Source organism: Dasypus novemcinctus, chromosome 25 (genome assembly GCF_030445035.2).
Source record: "Dasypus novemcinctus isolate mDasNov1 chromosome 25, mDasNov1.1.hap2, whole genome shotgun sequence".
NCBI lineage: Eukaryota > Metazoa > Chordata > Mammalia > Cingulata > Dasypodidae > Dasypus > Dasypus novemcinctus.
In genome coordinates, this window is record NC_080697.1 from 12,231,011 (window position 1) to 12,247,233 (window position 16,223).

Here is a 16,223-nt window from a genome sequence, read left to right on the forward strand (position 1 = left end):
ACCCTCTCTGTACCCTGGGATGGCAAAACTCTCCCAGAAAATTGGACAGGAGCATTCACCCTCTTCAACTGCTGGAGCAAACTCAACCTCTCTGTACACATGGATGGGGTTCCTCTCTTGGTCCAAGGTGATGTCCTAGTTCCAGATCTCAGCTTCCATGGTTTTCCTCTTAAAGTTGTTTCTCTTTCAATCTCTCCTTTAATGTCTTTTATATTCCAGGCTGACAGTGGTTTTGTTCATACAGCTCTCTCAAAAACCTTGTTGGTTTAGTGTGCAGGAAGCAGGCATCTAAGCCTTCGAACAGTACGAGTCTCCACATGTCTTTCTGAGATAACTGCATCTTCAATCCTGATTTACAAATTCCAAGTTTAGTTAAGTCTCCCAGTGGGGTACTTTCATTTGGGAGCTTGATTTCCAAAGGCTTGGAATTTCCAAGATCATTTCTGTTTTCTTTGTGCCTGACAATTCAGTCCTCAGCATATCTCTCTCATCTAGCATTTTGCTATAAGCTGCAAGCAGAAGCCAAGCTTCATTCTCCAGGTTTACTTTGGAAATTTCTTCAGCTAAATGCCCAGGCTCACCATTTTCAAATTCTGCCTTTCATAAAACACCAGGAGTTAATCTTGCTAAGTTCTCTGTAACTTTAAAACTTGGATCCCCATTCCTCCAGTTTCCAATAATAGTTTCATCACTTACTTCTAAGGCATCAAAAAAAGTCTCTTTAGCATCCATATTGCTGTCAACAGTCTCTTCAGAGCACTGAGGTCTTTTCTTCCAAGTATTTCACAATTCCTCAAAAAAAAAATTACTGCTTTCCCATTTATAATACCATTTCAGTTTTTTGGTAATTGCAAAAGCATTTCCCCATCCTCATATCAAATTCTGTATTAGTTCAGCCAAGGGGGTGCTGATGCAAAATACCAAAAATGGGTTGGTTTTTATAAAGGGTATTTATTTGAGGTAGAAGCTTACAGATCCCAGTCCATAAAGCATAAATTACTTTCCTTACCAAAGTCTATTTCCAGGTTTTGGAGCAAGATGGCTGCCAACATCGGACAGGGTTCAGGCTTCTTGGGTTTCTCTCTTCCCAGTTCTTCTTCTCTCCATGCTTAGGGTTTCTCTCTTCCCAGGGCTTGTTTCTTTTCAGGCTCAGCATTCCTCTCTTTCCAGGGCTCCAGCTTCAGTATCAAACTCCAACATTAAGAACCCTGTGTCCTTTGCAATGCCTCAATGTACTACTGGCATAAGTGATTTACATAATCAGTTAATCAAGGAAGCCTATGAATCCAATGCAATCTAATATGCCCAGAGGAGAAGATGAGTTTACACATATAATCCAATATTTCTTTTAGGAATTAATCGATAATATCAAACTGCTACAAGGTATTTGCCCATTTTTTCATCAAGGCATTTGTCTTTTTATTGTTAAATTGTAGGATCTCTTTATACATCATGAATTTTAGACACTTGTTGGGTGTGTGATTTCCAAATATTTTCTCCCATTGAGTGATCTGCCATTTTACCCTCTTCACAAAGTCCTTTGGGGGTACAAAAGTATTTAATTTTGAGGAGGTCCCATTTTTCTATTTTTCCTTCTGTTGATTCTGCTTTGGGTGTAAGGTTTAGGAAGCCCCCATGTACTAAAATGAGGATATTTCCCTACATTACTTCAAGGAGTTTTATGGTCCTGGCTTTTATGATCATGTCTTTGATCCATTTTGAGTTTATTCTTTTATAGGGAGTAAGACAGAGGTCTCTTTTAGTTATAGAAATTCCATTTTCCCAGCACCACATGTTAAAAAGATTGTTCTATCACAGAAATGTAGACTTGGCAGGCTTATGGAAAATCAGTTGACCATAGAATTGAGAGTCTATTTCTGAACTCTTGTTTCTATTCAATTGATCAATTGTTGATCTTTATTCCAATGCTGTTTTGGTGACTGTAGTTTTATAATATACTTCCAGGTCAGGAAGCTTGAGTCCTCTGACTTTGCTTTTCTTTTTAAAGATGTTTTTGGCTACTCAGGTCCCCTTTACCTTCCAAATAAATCTGGTAATTGATGATTCTATTTCCATTAAGTAGGTTGGTGGAATTTTGATTGGTATTGCATTGAATCTATTTATGAATTTGTGTATAATTGACAGATTCGTGATGTTTAGTCTTCCACATCAAGAACATGGAATATCCTTCCATTTGTGTAGGTCTTCTTCTATTTCTTTTAGCAGGGTTTTAAAGTTTTCTGAATACAGATCCTTTACTCTCCTGGTTAAATTAATTACAAAATATTTGAGTCTTTTTGTTGCTATTGTGAATGGCATTTTTTTTCTTGATTTCATCCTCAGCCTACTCATTACTAGTGTTTAGAAATGCTATTGACTTTTGTCTGCTGATCTTGAATCCTGCCATTTTGCTGAACTTATTTATTAGCTCTAATAGCTTTGTGGTAGATACTTCAGGATTTCCTAAATATAGGATCAGGTCATCTGCAAATAGTGAGTTTTACCTTCTATTTTTCAACTTGGGTGCTTTTTTTTTTTCTTGCCTAATTACTTTAGCTAGAACTTCTAGCACAATGTTGACTAACAACAGTGACAGTGGGCATCCTTGTCTTGTTCCTGATCTTAGAGGGAAACTTTTAAACTCTCCCTGTTGGGTATGATTTTGACTGTGACCTTTTCATACATGCCCTTTATTATGTTGAGGAACTTCCCATCTATATCTATCTTTTGAAGTATTTTTATCAAGAAAGTATGCTGGATTTTGTCAAATGTATTTTCTGCATCAATTGAGATGATCATGTGTTTTTATCCCTCTGATTTGTAATGTGATGTATTATGTTCACTGATTTTCTTACGTTGAACCACCCTTACAGAGCAGGAATAAAACCCACTTAATTGTGATGTATAATTGTTTTTATATACAATTGGATTTAATTTGCAAGTATTATGTTGAGAATTTTTGCATCTACAATCATAAGAGAGATTGGTCTGTAATTTTCTTTTCTTGTAGTATCTTCATCTGGCTTTGATATTAGAATGATGTTGGCTTCATAAAATGCGTTGAGTAATTTTCCCTCCTTTTCAATTCTTGGGAAGAGTTTAAACGGATTAGTATTAATTCTTTTTTTTTTTAAGATTTTTTTCTCTCCCCTTCCCCACCCCTCCAGTTGTCTGCTCTCTGTGTCCATTCACTGTGCATTCTTCTCTGACCGCTTCTATCCTTATCAGCAGCACTGGGAATCTGTATTTCTTTTTGTTGCATCATCTTGTTGTGTCAACTCTCTGTGTGTGCAGTGCCATTCCTGGGCAGGCTACACTTTCTTTCGTGCTGGGTGGCTCTCCTTATGGGGCGCATTCCTTGAGCATGGGACTCCCCTATGTGGGGGACACCCTATGTGGCACAGCACTCCTTGTGTGCATCAGCACTGCACATGGGCCAGCTCCACAAGGGTCAAAGAGGCTTGGGGTTTGAACTACAGACCTCCCATGTGGTAGGCAGATGCCCTATCCATTTGGCCAAGTCCACTTCCCAGTATTAATTCTTGAAATCCTTGGTAGAATTCACTTGTGAAGCCATATAGTCTTGGGCCTTTCTTTGTTGGAAGATTTTTTTAAAATGTTACATTAAAAAAATATGAGGTCCCCATATACCCCACACCCCCCTCACCCCAGTCCTCCCACATCGACAACCTCTTTTATCATCATGGGACATTCATTGCATTTGGTGAATACATTTTGGAGCACTACTGTACCATATGAATAGTGATTTATATTGTAGTTTACACTCTCCCCCAGTCCACCCAGTAGGCCATGGCAGGACATACAATTTCCAGCATCTTTCCCTGCAGTATCACCGAGGACAACTCCAAGTCCTGAAAATACCCTCACATATCTCTTCTTCCCTCTCCCTACCCACAGCAGCTACTGTGGCCACTTTCTCCACATCAGTGCTACAATTTCTTCCATTACTAATCGCAATAGTTCCATAGTAGAATATCAGTGAGTCCACTCTAATACATACTCTATTCCTCCAGCCTGTGGACCCTGTGATGGTTATGTCCATTCCACCGCTATATCAAGAGGGGGGCTTAGATTCCACATAGACGATGGACGCAATTCTCCTGCTTGCAGTTGTAGGTGCTCTTGGCTCCCTGGTGTGGTGGTTGACCTTCTTCACCTCCCTGTTAGCTGGCCAGGGTAAGTCCAATAAACCAGAGGGTAGGAGTTTCAAGTCTGCTGAGGCTCAGGGCCTGGCTGTCACATGGACTGTCCAGAGATTCATGTCTCCTGAGTATACACATAAGCCCAGTGCCAACCACAGGTCTGGTAAAAGTAACAGAAGTGGCATGTGTAGAAAGGTCATATCTGAGTCCAACTCCATCACACTCAGGAACACAAACTCCAAAGTAGGGCCAACTGACATGGCACTGAACTCCAGAGCCATGTGCCATGACTGTAGAACTTGTGGGTTTCTATAGCTCTCAGAAGAACCAGGACCTGGGTTTCTATCTACTTTGGCTGTCTCTGGGACCCTGCTGAGGCATACATAAGCATTACCCCTCTGATGACTTCCCAACTCTTTTTTGGAGTCTCTTAGCCATATAAACTCATTTGTCCTTTCCATTTTCCTGTTCCATCCAAAGTTATAAAGCAGCTTTTAACTCCCAATATTACATGTATGCTGAGATGTTCTGCTGGTCTGAGATGACCTTTTATTCAAGGTCTTTTTCTAGTTACATCATCAGCTGGTGCTTGGTAGTAATCCCTTGGTGCCAGGGAGGCTCATCCCTGGGAGTCATGTCCCATGCTTGTGGGGGAGGTAATGGATTTACATGCTGAGTTTGGCTTAAAGAGTGGCCACATTTGAGCAACATGGAGGTTCTCAGGAGGTAACTCTTAGGCACCCTGCCGCTCTAGTCCTAGTTCATATTTCAGGTGCACAGGATCATAATTGGAGCCATCAGTATCAAGGGCTCATTGTTGGACCATCTGCCTTTATTGGTCTTTGCCATTGCACTTGGGGGATTGTTGCTGTTCTATTGGGGAATGTGATAGAGCTCCCCTGGCTAGGAACTCAGCACTCCCTCAGTTGTCATTTTTAACTAAAACCATTATGAAAATATCCAAACATTTTTATGTACCCTGTATGCATGCCCTGGAGAAATCTCTCCCTGTTTTTGCTTTTGATTGGTTTGTTGAGTTGCTGTATTTCTTGTAGAGTCAGTGTAGGTTGTTTGTGCATTTGTAGACATTTGTCCATTTCATCTAGGTTGTCTAATTTGTTGGCATGCAGCTTTTATAACATCCTCTTATGACCCATTTTATTTCTGTGGGGCCAGTTTTAACTTCCCCCCTTTCATTTCTGATTGTATTTATTTGTATCTCTCTTTTTTTTTCCTTTTGTTTTTCATTAGTCTTGCTAAGGGTTTGTCAATTTTATTGATTTTCTCAAAGAATGAGCTTTTGATTGTTTTGATAGTTCTCTTTTTTTTGTTCTCAACTTCATTTATTTCTGCTGTGATCTGTTATTTCTTTCTTTCTGTTTGCTTTGAGATTGGTTTTCTGTTCTTTTTCTAGTTTCTCCAGTTATTTAGTGAGATCTTGGATTTTAGCTCTTTTTCTTTTTTAATAGCAATTTATGGCTATAAATTTCTCTCTAAGCACTGCCTTCACTGTATGTCATAAGTTTTAATAAGTTGTGTTTTATTTTCATTTGTCTCAAGATATCTACTAATTTCTCTTTCAATTTCTTCTTTGAACCACTGATTGTTTAGGAGTGTGATGTTTAGCCTCTATATATTTGCAAATTATCCCTTTTCCCACCTATTGTAGATTTCCAGGTTCATTCCATTATGATAAAAGAAGGTGCTTTGAACGTATGATTTCAATCTTCCTAAATTTATTGAAAGCTCTGTGTGGTCCAGTATGAGGTCTATCCAGGAGAAAGATTCTTGAGTACTTGAAAGGAATGTAGAATCTGCTGATTTGGTATGCAATGTTCTATCTATGTCTGCCAGATTCAGCTCATTTATCATATTGTTAAAGTTCCCTGTTTCCCTGTTGGTCTTCTGTCTAATTGTTCTATCTATTAATATGAGTGGTGTGTTGATGTCTCCAACTATTATTGTAGAGACATCTATTTCTCTTTTCAGTTTTGCAGAGTTTGCCTCATGTGTTTTGGGGCAAACTGATTAGGTGTATAGATATTTATAACTGTTACTCCTTCCTGGTGGATTGTTCCTTTTGTTAATATATAATGATTTTCTGCATCTCATCATTTTTTTGCACTTAAAATCTCATGTTTTCTTATCCATTCTATCAGCCTGTGTCTTTTGATTGAGGAGTTGAATCCATTAAATTTCAATTCTATTACCGTAAAGGCATTAATTACTTCAACCATTTTATCCTTTAGCTTTCACATGTCATATCTTATTTTTTCCATCATTTCACCTTTTCAGTTACCTTTTCTGATAATCTTCACTTTTACACTCTCCTCCAAGCCTCTCTCTTTTATATTTTCTTTTCTAGCAGCAGAGCTGGATTCTTACTTATGAACATTCTCAGTTTCTGTTTATCTGTGAATATTTTAAGCTCACCATCATATTTAAGGGACAGTCTTGTTGGAAAAAGAATTCTTGGCTGGCGGTTATTCTCTTTCTGTACGTTAATGATATCATACTACAGCCTTGTCACCTCCATGGTTTCTGAAGAGAAATCTGCAGTGAATCTTATTGGATGTCCCTTGTACTTGATATTTCACTTTCCCCTTGCTGCTTTCAAAAATTTCTCTTTATCATTGGTATTTGGCATTCTGCATATTATGTGTCTTGTGGAAGGTCTATTTGGATTTATTCTAATTGGAGAACCCTGTGCTTCCTGGACACATATATTCACATCCTTCCTGAGAGTTATGAAATTTTTGGTCATTATTTCCTCAAATATACTTTTCTTTTAACATACTTTTTTTTAATAAAAAATACTTAGATTACATAAATGTTACAAAAAAATACAGAGGATTTCCATAATCCCCTCTCCCTACCCCTCCCACATTTTCCCAAATTAGCAACATCCTTCATTAGTGTGGTACATTTGTTACAATTGATAAACACATTTTGGAGCATTGCCACTAAGCATGGATTATAGTTTCCATTGTAGTTTACACTCTTTCCCACACAATTTTGTAAGTTATGACAAGATATATAATGACTTGTCTCTGTTATTGCAATGTCATTCAAGACAATTCCAAAGTCTTAAAAATATCTCCATATTACATCTGTATTTTTCCTCTACTTCCCCTCAGAACTGCCAGTGGCCATTGCCTTTATATCAATGATAAAAGTTCTTCTATCACTGGAATCACAATAAGTCTATAAGAGAATACCAATAATTCTACTCTAGTCCATTGTTCATTCTCCAATCCTGAGGATTCTGGGATGGTGATGCTCACTCCACCTCTAGTTGAGAGGTGGCTTAGATCCCATGGGGCAGATGAATAGGCTATACTTGCTTGCAGTTGCAAACTCTCTCTGCTCCTTGGGTTGGTTGTTATCCATCATCATCTCCTTGTTAGTTGTCCTGGGTGAGTACAATGACTGGAGAGTAGGTGTTGCAACTCTGTTGCAATTTGAGGCCCAGCTGGCACATGGACAGTCCAAATATTTAAGTCTCTTGGACATATACACCAATCAACTATAGCACTAACCATAAATTTAAATAGAAGGGGCAGAGAGCCATGTGTAGGGAAATCACAATTGAGTACAACTCTCACCTTGGGAGCATAAATTCCCAAGTAGGGCCCACTGGCAGGGCACCAAACTCCTGAGCTGCCTGACCTGCCTATAATGTCTGGATGTCTCTGCTATTTGAGGCAATATTTACTTTGGCAGTCAATGAGATCCTGCTGAGACATGCATAAGCATAATCTCTGGAATGACCTCCCAACTCACTTTGATGTCTCTTAGCCATATAAACTAATTTGTCATTACCCTTTTCCCCTTTTGGCCAATGTCTTTTCCCACTTGCATTGCTAGTTGGTGCTTGGTACTAATCCCTCAGTGCCAGGGAAGCTCATCCCCAGGAGTCATGCCCCATGCTGGGAGGAAGGTAATGCATTTATATGCTGAGTTCAATTTAGAGAGAAGTCACATTTGAGCAACAAGGAGGCTCACAGGAGGTAACTCTTAGGCACCCTATAATACTCAGCTAAGTTTCAATTTCAAAAGTAAAGGTTCTTAAGTACACTTATCAATGTCAAGAGCCTGCCAATGGTCCATCCTCCTTCACTAGTCACTGCCCCTATATTCAGGGGTTTCTTGCTATCCCATTAGAAAATGTAACAGAGCTCCCCAGGATGTGAATTTCATATCCTTTTGATTATTGTATGAATCTCTACCATGACAATGCTCAATGAACACTTGAACACATTTATATGCCTTATAGATATGCCCCAGATGAACATCTTCCCATGCTTCCCCATCACTGGCACCCTGCACCAATGATCCTACCCTGCCACAGTTGTAACTCTTCTGTGATCCAAAATTTCTTCAGAAATGAAGCTAAGAAAATAACCAACTACTATTAATAAGAAAATGAAACAATGATAGTTTTAAAAATAACAAAATACAGAAAATTTTTAAAAATTGGAATAAAAATACTTAAAAATATAAAATTAAAAATTTTTTGACATTACACCTTTCATCAATGCATGACGTTATCTTGTATGTACAATGACATTTTCTTCTGTTTACTTCCCCAGTGTCTTATTTTGTTCATTTTGTTTTCAAAGAAGATTTAGTTTAGAGAATAGTCATGCACAGAATATAGGGAAATCCCATATACCCCAAATCTTCTCCCTTTTCCCCTTTTCCCTATTAATAACATTTTACATATGGATGGTACATTTGTTATAATATATATATAAATATTGACACATTGCTAATGATCACAGTCAATGATTTATATTATGGTTTGCATTTTGGACCATACACTTTTATAAATTTTGATGAAATGTAACATGGCCTGTATCCATCATTACAAGAGCATGTAGAACACGTCCACCACCCCCAAAATGCTCCATGTTCCCTCTGTTCTATTCTTCCTTCACCCTCCCCTCGGGACCCATGGCAACCACCAAGCTTCACTCCTTGAAGAACAAGATTCATAGTTACTTGCTACAACATTGAGGACTTGAGACATTGGCCTGTCCTCACCTATTGGGCACTGTCTAGACTACTGCACCGCTACTCAAATATTCTTTCTGCCCCTTTTCCCTTCTTGTCTCCTTCTGGAACCCCCATAACATGCATGTTGCTGTGTTTGATGTTATAATTCAAGTCCCTGAGATCCTGCTCAAATTTCTTTTCATTTTTTTCTCCCTCTGTTCTTCTCTCTCTTCAGTTTCAGGTGTTGCTTCTACTATGTTGCAATTCTTTCTTCCTTGATTTAAAATCTGCTGTTGTGTGCCTCTATTATATTCTTTTAATTAACTAATTAAGTACTTTTAAAGCAACTTTAGATGACATAAATGTTGCATTAAAAATATATGGGATTCCCATATGCCCTACTCATTCCCCTTCCTACACTTTCCCACATTAACAACTTCCTTCATTAGTGTGGTATATTTGTTCCAATTGATGAACACATATTGATGCATTGCCACTAACTGTGAATTATAGTTTACATTGTAGTTTACACTCTGTCTGGAACAACTTTGTAAGTTATGACAAAATATATAATGGCCTGTATCCATCATTGCAATGTCATTCAGAACAATTCCAATGTCCTGAAAATGCCCCTCTACTACACCTATTTTTCACTCTCCCTCCCCTCAGATCCTCTGGTGGCCACTGCCTTTATATCAATGATAAAAGTTCTTCCATTGCTAAAATAACAATAAATTTAGAGTACAATAATAGTAAGTCATTTTAGTCCATTGTTCATTCTCCAATCTTGAGGATTTGGGGATGGTGACACCCACTCTGCCTCTAATTGAGAGGGGGCTTAGATCTCATGGGGCAGATGGATGGAATTATCTTGCTTGCAGGTGCAGATTCTCTGTTCCTTGGGATAGGCATTGCCCATCATCATCACCTTATTAGTTGTCCTGAGTGAATCCAAAGAACTGGAGATTAGGTGTTGTAACTCTGTTGAGATTCAGGTCTCAACTGGTACATGGACAGCTTGAAGATTTAAATCTCAGACATACACCAATCAAGTATAGTACAATGTAGGTTCCAATAGAAGGGGAAAAAGAGCCATGTGTAGGAAAATCCCAACTGAGTCCAACTCTGTCACACTGGAGAGCATAAATTCCAAGGTAAGGCCCACTGGCAGGACACCAAAGTCCTAAGCTTTCTGCCTTGCCTGTAGTGTCTGGATGTCTCTAGAGCCCTCAGGAGCCCTGCTATTTGAGACATTATTTACTTTGGCAGTCAATGAGATCCTGCTGAGATGTACATAAGCATTTCCTCTGGAATGACCTCCCAACTCAATTTGAAATCTCTTAGCCATAAAAACACATTCATATTTACCATTTCCCCCTTATGGTCAAGGTCTTTTTAAGATGCATTGCTAGTTGGTAGTTGGTAATAATCCCTTGGCCAGGGAGACTTATCACCAGGAGTCATGTCCCATGTCGAAGGGAATGTAGTGCATTTATATGCTGAGTTCGGCTTAGAGAGGCCACATGTGAGCAACAAGGAGTCCTTCAAGAGCTAACTCTTAGGCAGCATGTAATAGTAGGCTAAGTTAAAATTTCAAAAGAAAAGGTTCATAAATAACATCATTGATATCAAAGGCCCAGTGCAATTGTCTGTCCTCCCTCCCTAGTCACCACCCCTATACTCAGGGGATTCTTGCTGTCCCATGAGAAAATGTAGCAGAACACTTACATGAGAAGTCACTATTCTTTCAGTTATTGTGTGGGTGTCCACCCCCTGTGACAATGCCCCATGAACACTTGTGCACATTCATATGCCTTAGAGGCATGCCCCAGATGATCTCCCTCCCATGCATCCCCCCGTCACTAACACCCCACAGTGATCCTCCCCTGCCACAGTTGTGAACTTTCTACGATCCAAAACCTTTCCAAAGACAAAGCCGAAAAATAACCATATAAAAATAATAAGAAAATCAAATAGTAATTATAATTAAAATATATATATAATACAAAAAAACTTGAAAATATATAAATTTTTTAAATATTAAAAAAATTAGGCAATATGTCTTTCATCGGGCAATATGCCTTTCGTCACTGTAAGATCTGTTGTCTTGTATGTACAGTGACATTTTCTTCTGTATATTCCCCCAGTGTCTTTTTATTTCCATTTTATCTTCAAAGAAGCATTAGGTTACAGAAAAGTCATGTAGAGAATATAGGGTTTTCCTGCATACCCAACACCCTCCCCCTTTACCCCTCTCCCCTACTAATAACATTTTACATGTCTATGGTACATTTGTACAATTGATGTACAAATATTAAAATATTTTTATTAACCATGGTCAATGATTTACATTACGGTTTACATTTTGGACTGTACACTTCTATAAATTTTGATGTAATTTAAAATGACCTGTATCCATTACTGCAAGAACATGGAGAACAATTCCTATGTCTCAAAAATGCCCTATGTTCCATCTATTCTACTCTTCTCTCCCCCTTCCTCCAGGATCTATAGTAACCACTTTATTTAAAAAGTATCACTTTTTTTTTATTTAAAAAGTGATACTTTTTAAATAAAGTGATCCATAGTTACTTGCAATAATATTGAGGGCTTGACATATTGGTCGTCCTTTTTTAGGCACTGCCTATGTTCTTGAGAGAATCTTGCCCTCTTTTTGAGAACCTAGCATGGCAATCCAGGATGGAAGTTAAATATTTTCCATTTATTGTGTGGGTCTCCACCCACTGATATGACACTCCATGACAAGCCTTCCAGGGAAGGCTGCCCCAGGTACACCCTGTCCTGTATTCCCCCACCCCATGCAACACTCTACATCAATAATCCTCCCCTGCCATATTTGCCAAAAAAGCATTCCCAACATTGTAGTTGTAACCATAGGCCTGCAAATCCCCAGAGTTCACCTGCTCCTTCTCCCCACCCTCCCCCCAGTTCTAAGGATAGACCAATCAACCTCCCCCAACCTAGCCCCTTCACAGACCAGCACTTTCGACCCCAATAGCATCACTGCCCCACTGTCACACCCATCCACCTCACTGTAGATTTTGCCCACATGGGCATTGACTCACAGCCCTTTCCTTCCTTTCTGTCACCTATAAACCTGTCATCTAAACTCTAGTTCTGTGAGTCTGCTCAATTTCCTTAAGTCTTATCAGTGAGGTGATGTAATATTTGCCCTTCAGTGCCTGGTTTACTTCACTCAACATAAGGTCTTCAAGATTCATCCATCTTATCGTGTATTTATACTACATACCTTCTTATAGCTGACTAGTATTCCATTGTATGTATATACCACAATTTGTTGATCCATTCATCTATTAATGGACATTTGGGTTGCTTCCAACTTTTGGCAATATTGAATAATACCACTATGAACACTGGTGTGCATTTATCTGTTTGTGTCCCTGCTTTCAATTTTTCTGGATATATACCCAGCAGTGGGATTGCTAGATCATATGGCAGTTCTGTAGTTAGTATCCTGCAGAACTGCCTAACTGTCCTCCACAATGGCTGCACCAGTGTACCTTCCCACCATCGGTGGATATGTGTTTCCTTTCCTCCACATCCTCTCCAACACTTGCAGTTCTGTTTTTTTTTTTAATAGCTAAATCTAATGGGTATAAGATGATATGTCATTGTAGTTTTTGATTTGCATTTCCCTAATAGCTAATGATGTTGAGCAACTTTTCAGGTGCTTTTGAGCCATTTGTATTTCTTCTTTGGAGACGTGCCTATTAAAATCACTTGCCCATTTTTAAAATGGATTGCTTGTCTTTTTATTTTCAAGGCATAAGATTTCTTTATATATGCTGTATATTAGGCCCCTTATGGATAGTTGGTTACCAAATATTTTGTACCATTGAGTAGGCTGCCTTTACTCTTTCTTGACAGACTCCTTCGAAGTACAAAAGTTTTAAATTTTGAGGTAGTCCCATTTATATACTTTTCCTTTTGTTGCTCATGCTTTGGGTATAAAGTTTATAAAACCATTTCCCACTACAAGATCTTGTAGATGCTTCCCTACATTACCTACCAGGAGATTTATGGTCTTGACTCTTATATTTAGGTCTTTGATCCATCTTGAGTTAATTTTTGTATAAGGCTTGAGATGATGATCCTCTCCCATTCTTTTAAATATGTATGTCCAGTTCTCCAAGCACCATTTGTTGAAGAGGCCATTCTCTCCTAGTTGAGTATACTTGGTGTCCTTGTCAAATATCAATTGACCATATATGTGAAGATCAATATCAGAAATTTTGGTTCTGGTCCATTGGCCAGTATATCTAGTCTTATGCCAATACCATGCAGTTTTGACCACTGTAGCTTTATAGTATGTTTTAAAGTCAGGTAATATGATTCCTCCAATTTCAACTTTCTTTCTCAATATATCTTTGGCTATCTGGGGCTCCTTGTCCTTCAAAATAAATTTCATAGTTGGTTTTCCTATTCAGCGAAAAATGCTGTGGTAATTTTTATTAGAATTGCATTAAATCTATAAATTTCCCTCTCAGCACTGCTTTTGCTGCATCCCATACATTTTGATATGTTGGATTGTCACTTTCATTCATTTCAAGGTAGTTACTGATTTCTTTTGCCATTTCCTCCTTGAGTCACTAATTGTTTGAGAGTATATTGTTTAACAACCATATCTTTGTGCCTAATCTGGTTCTCTGTCCCTTATTTCCAGCTTCATTCCATTGTGGTCAGAGAAATTACTTTGTATAATTTCAAACTTTCTGAGTTTATTGAGGGTTGTTCTGTGGCCTAGCATGTGGTCTGTCCTGGAGAATGATCCATATGCACTCAAGAAGAATGTGTATCCTGCTGTATTTGGGTGTAATGTTCTGTATGTGTCTATATCTATTAGGTCTAGATCCTCTGATGTATTATTCACAGTCTCTTTATTGATCTTCTGTCGAGATATTCAGTCAAATGATGATAATGGTGTATTAATAGAACCCACTATAATCATAGAAATATCTATTCCTCCACTTAGTTTTTCCAATGTTTGCCTCATCTATTTTGAGGTGCCCTAGTTAGGTACATAAATGTTTATGATTGTTTATTCTTGACAGATTCCCCCTTTTATTAATATATCGTGTCCTTGTCTCTTAAAATAGTTTTGCATTTAAAGCCTATTTTGTCAGATGTTAGTATAGCTACTCCCACTTTTTTTTTGGTTATTGTTTGCAAGTAAAATTGTTTTCCATCTATTCACTTCCAACCTCCTTGCACACCTGAGTCTAAGGTGGTTTCCTTGTAGACAGTATTAAGACGGGTCGTATTTCCTTATCCATTCTGCTTATCTGTGTGTCTTGATGGGAGGATTTAATCCATTAACATTCAATGTTATCTCTGTCAAGGGATTACTTATATTAGCCTTATTTTCTTTTGTTTATATATGTCATATGTGGTTTTTATTTCTCTTTTTATCTTTTTAGTTATTCTTACCAACAATCTTCTTTCCTACACTCTCCTCCAACCCTCTTTCCCCTGTTTTTTCCTTTCAACCTGCAGATCTCCCTTTAGCATTTTTTTAAACACTTTTTAAAATTAAAGTTAATAGATCACAAAGAATATTACATTAAAAAACATAAGAGGTTTCTATATAACCCACTCCTCACCCCTCCACCCCCATCATTTTTGTAAATTGTATTTTTTGAAGATATATACATCTCAGTAAATGTTACATTAATAAACTTAAGAGGTTCCCATATACCCTCCACCTCCCCACCCCACTCCTCCCAAACCAACCACCTCCCCCACCTTTAGTATTTCTTGAAGGACAGATTTTTTGTTAACAACTCTCCTAATTTCTATTTATCTACAAATATTTTGCACTCTCCCTCATTTTTGAATGCCAGTTTTGCTGGATAGAGAATTTGTGCATGGAAATTTTTTTTTTTCTTTTAGAACCTTAACTATGTCATACCACTGCCTTCTTGTCTCCATGGTTCCAAATGAGAGAAATCAGCACCTAATCTTATTGAGCTTCCCTTGTATGTGATGGATCTCTTTTCTCTTGCTGTTTTTAGTATTCTCTTTTTGTCTTGAGCTTTGGACAATTTGACAAGTGTGTTTCTTGGGGTAGGCCTGTTAGGATTTATACTGTTTGGTGTGCACTGTGCTTCCTGGACATATGCACCCATGTCCCTCTGAAGAGTTGGAAAATTATCAGCCATTATTTTTTCCAACACTCCTTCTGCCCCCTTTCCCTTCTTTTCTCCCTCTGGGATGCCTATAATGTTTATATATGTGTGTTTTGTGTTGCCATTCAAATCCCTAAGTCCCTGCTGGATTTGTTCTATCTTTTTATTTATCTATTCTACTATATGTTTGATTTCAGATGTACTATCTGTGACATCACTAGTTCTTTCCTCTGTTCAAATCCATTGTTATGCACTTCCTGTGTATTTTTTATTCCTTGCATTGTGCCATTCATCACCACCATATCTGCTATCATTTTATGTATGTCTACAATTTCTTCAATATGCTTCTGTAGCAGTTTGAAATGGTTATGAATTCCAAAAATAGATATTGGATTATGTTTGTAATCTGATCTGTACCTGGGCATGATTGAGTTATGAATAGGGCACCCATGGGTGGGGACTCACAGATTAAAGGCATGGAAAGAATAGAATTGAGGGTTTTCTGATGTTGGAGTTTTGATGTTGGAGTTTGATGCTGAAGTCTTAAGCTGGAGCCCCAGGGAAGGAGACAGAACTGTTTTCCTGATAGTCTAGAGCTGACTTTGTGGAGAGAGGCAAAGCCTAGAGAGCCTCATAGTCTATAGCTGACCTTGTGGAGGAAACAGAGGAGCTGAGCCCAGAGGAACCCAGAAGGCCTGAAGTCTCACAGATGTCAGCAGCCATTTTGCTCCAACACGTGGAAATAGACTTTGGCGAGGAAATCAACTTATGCTTTATGGCCTGGTAACTGTAAGCTCCTACCCCAAAGAAATACCTTTTATAACACCCAGCAGATTTCTGGTATTTTGCATCAGCACCCCTTCGGTTGACTATTGCAATTCCCTAGTGTCTTCTT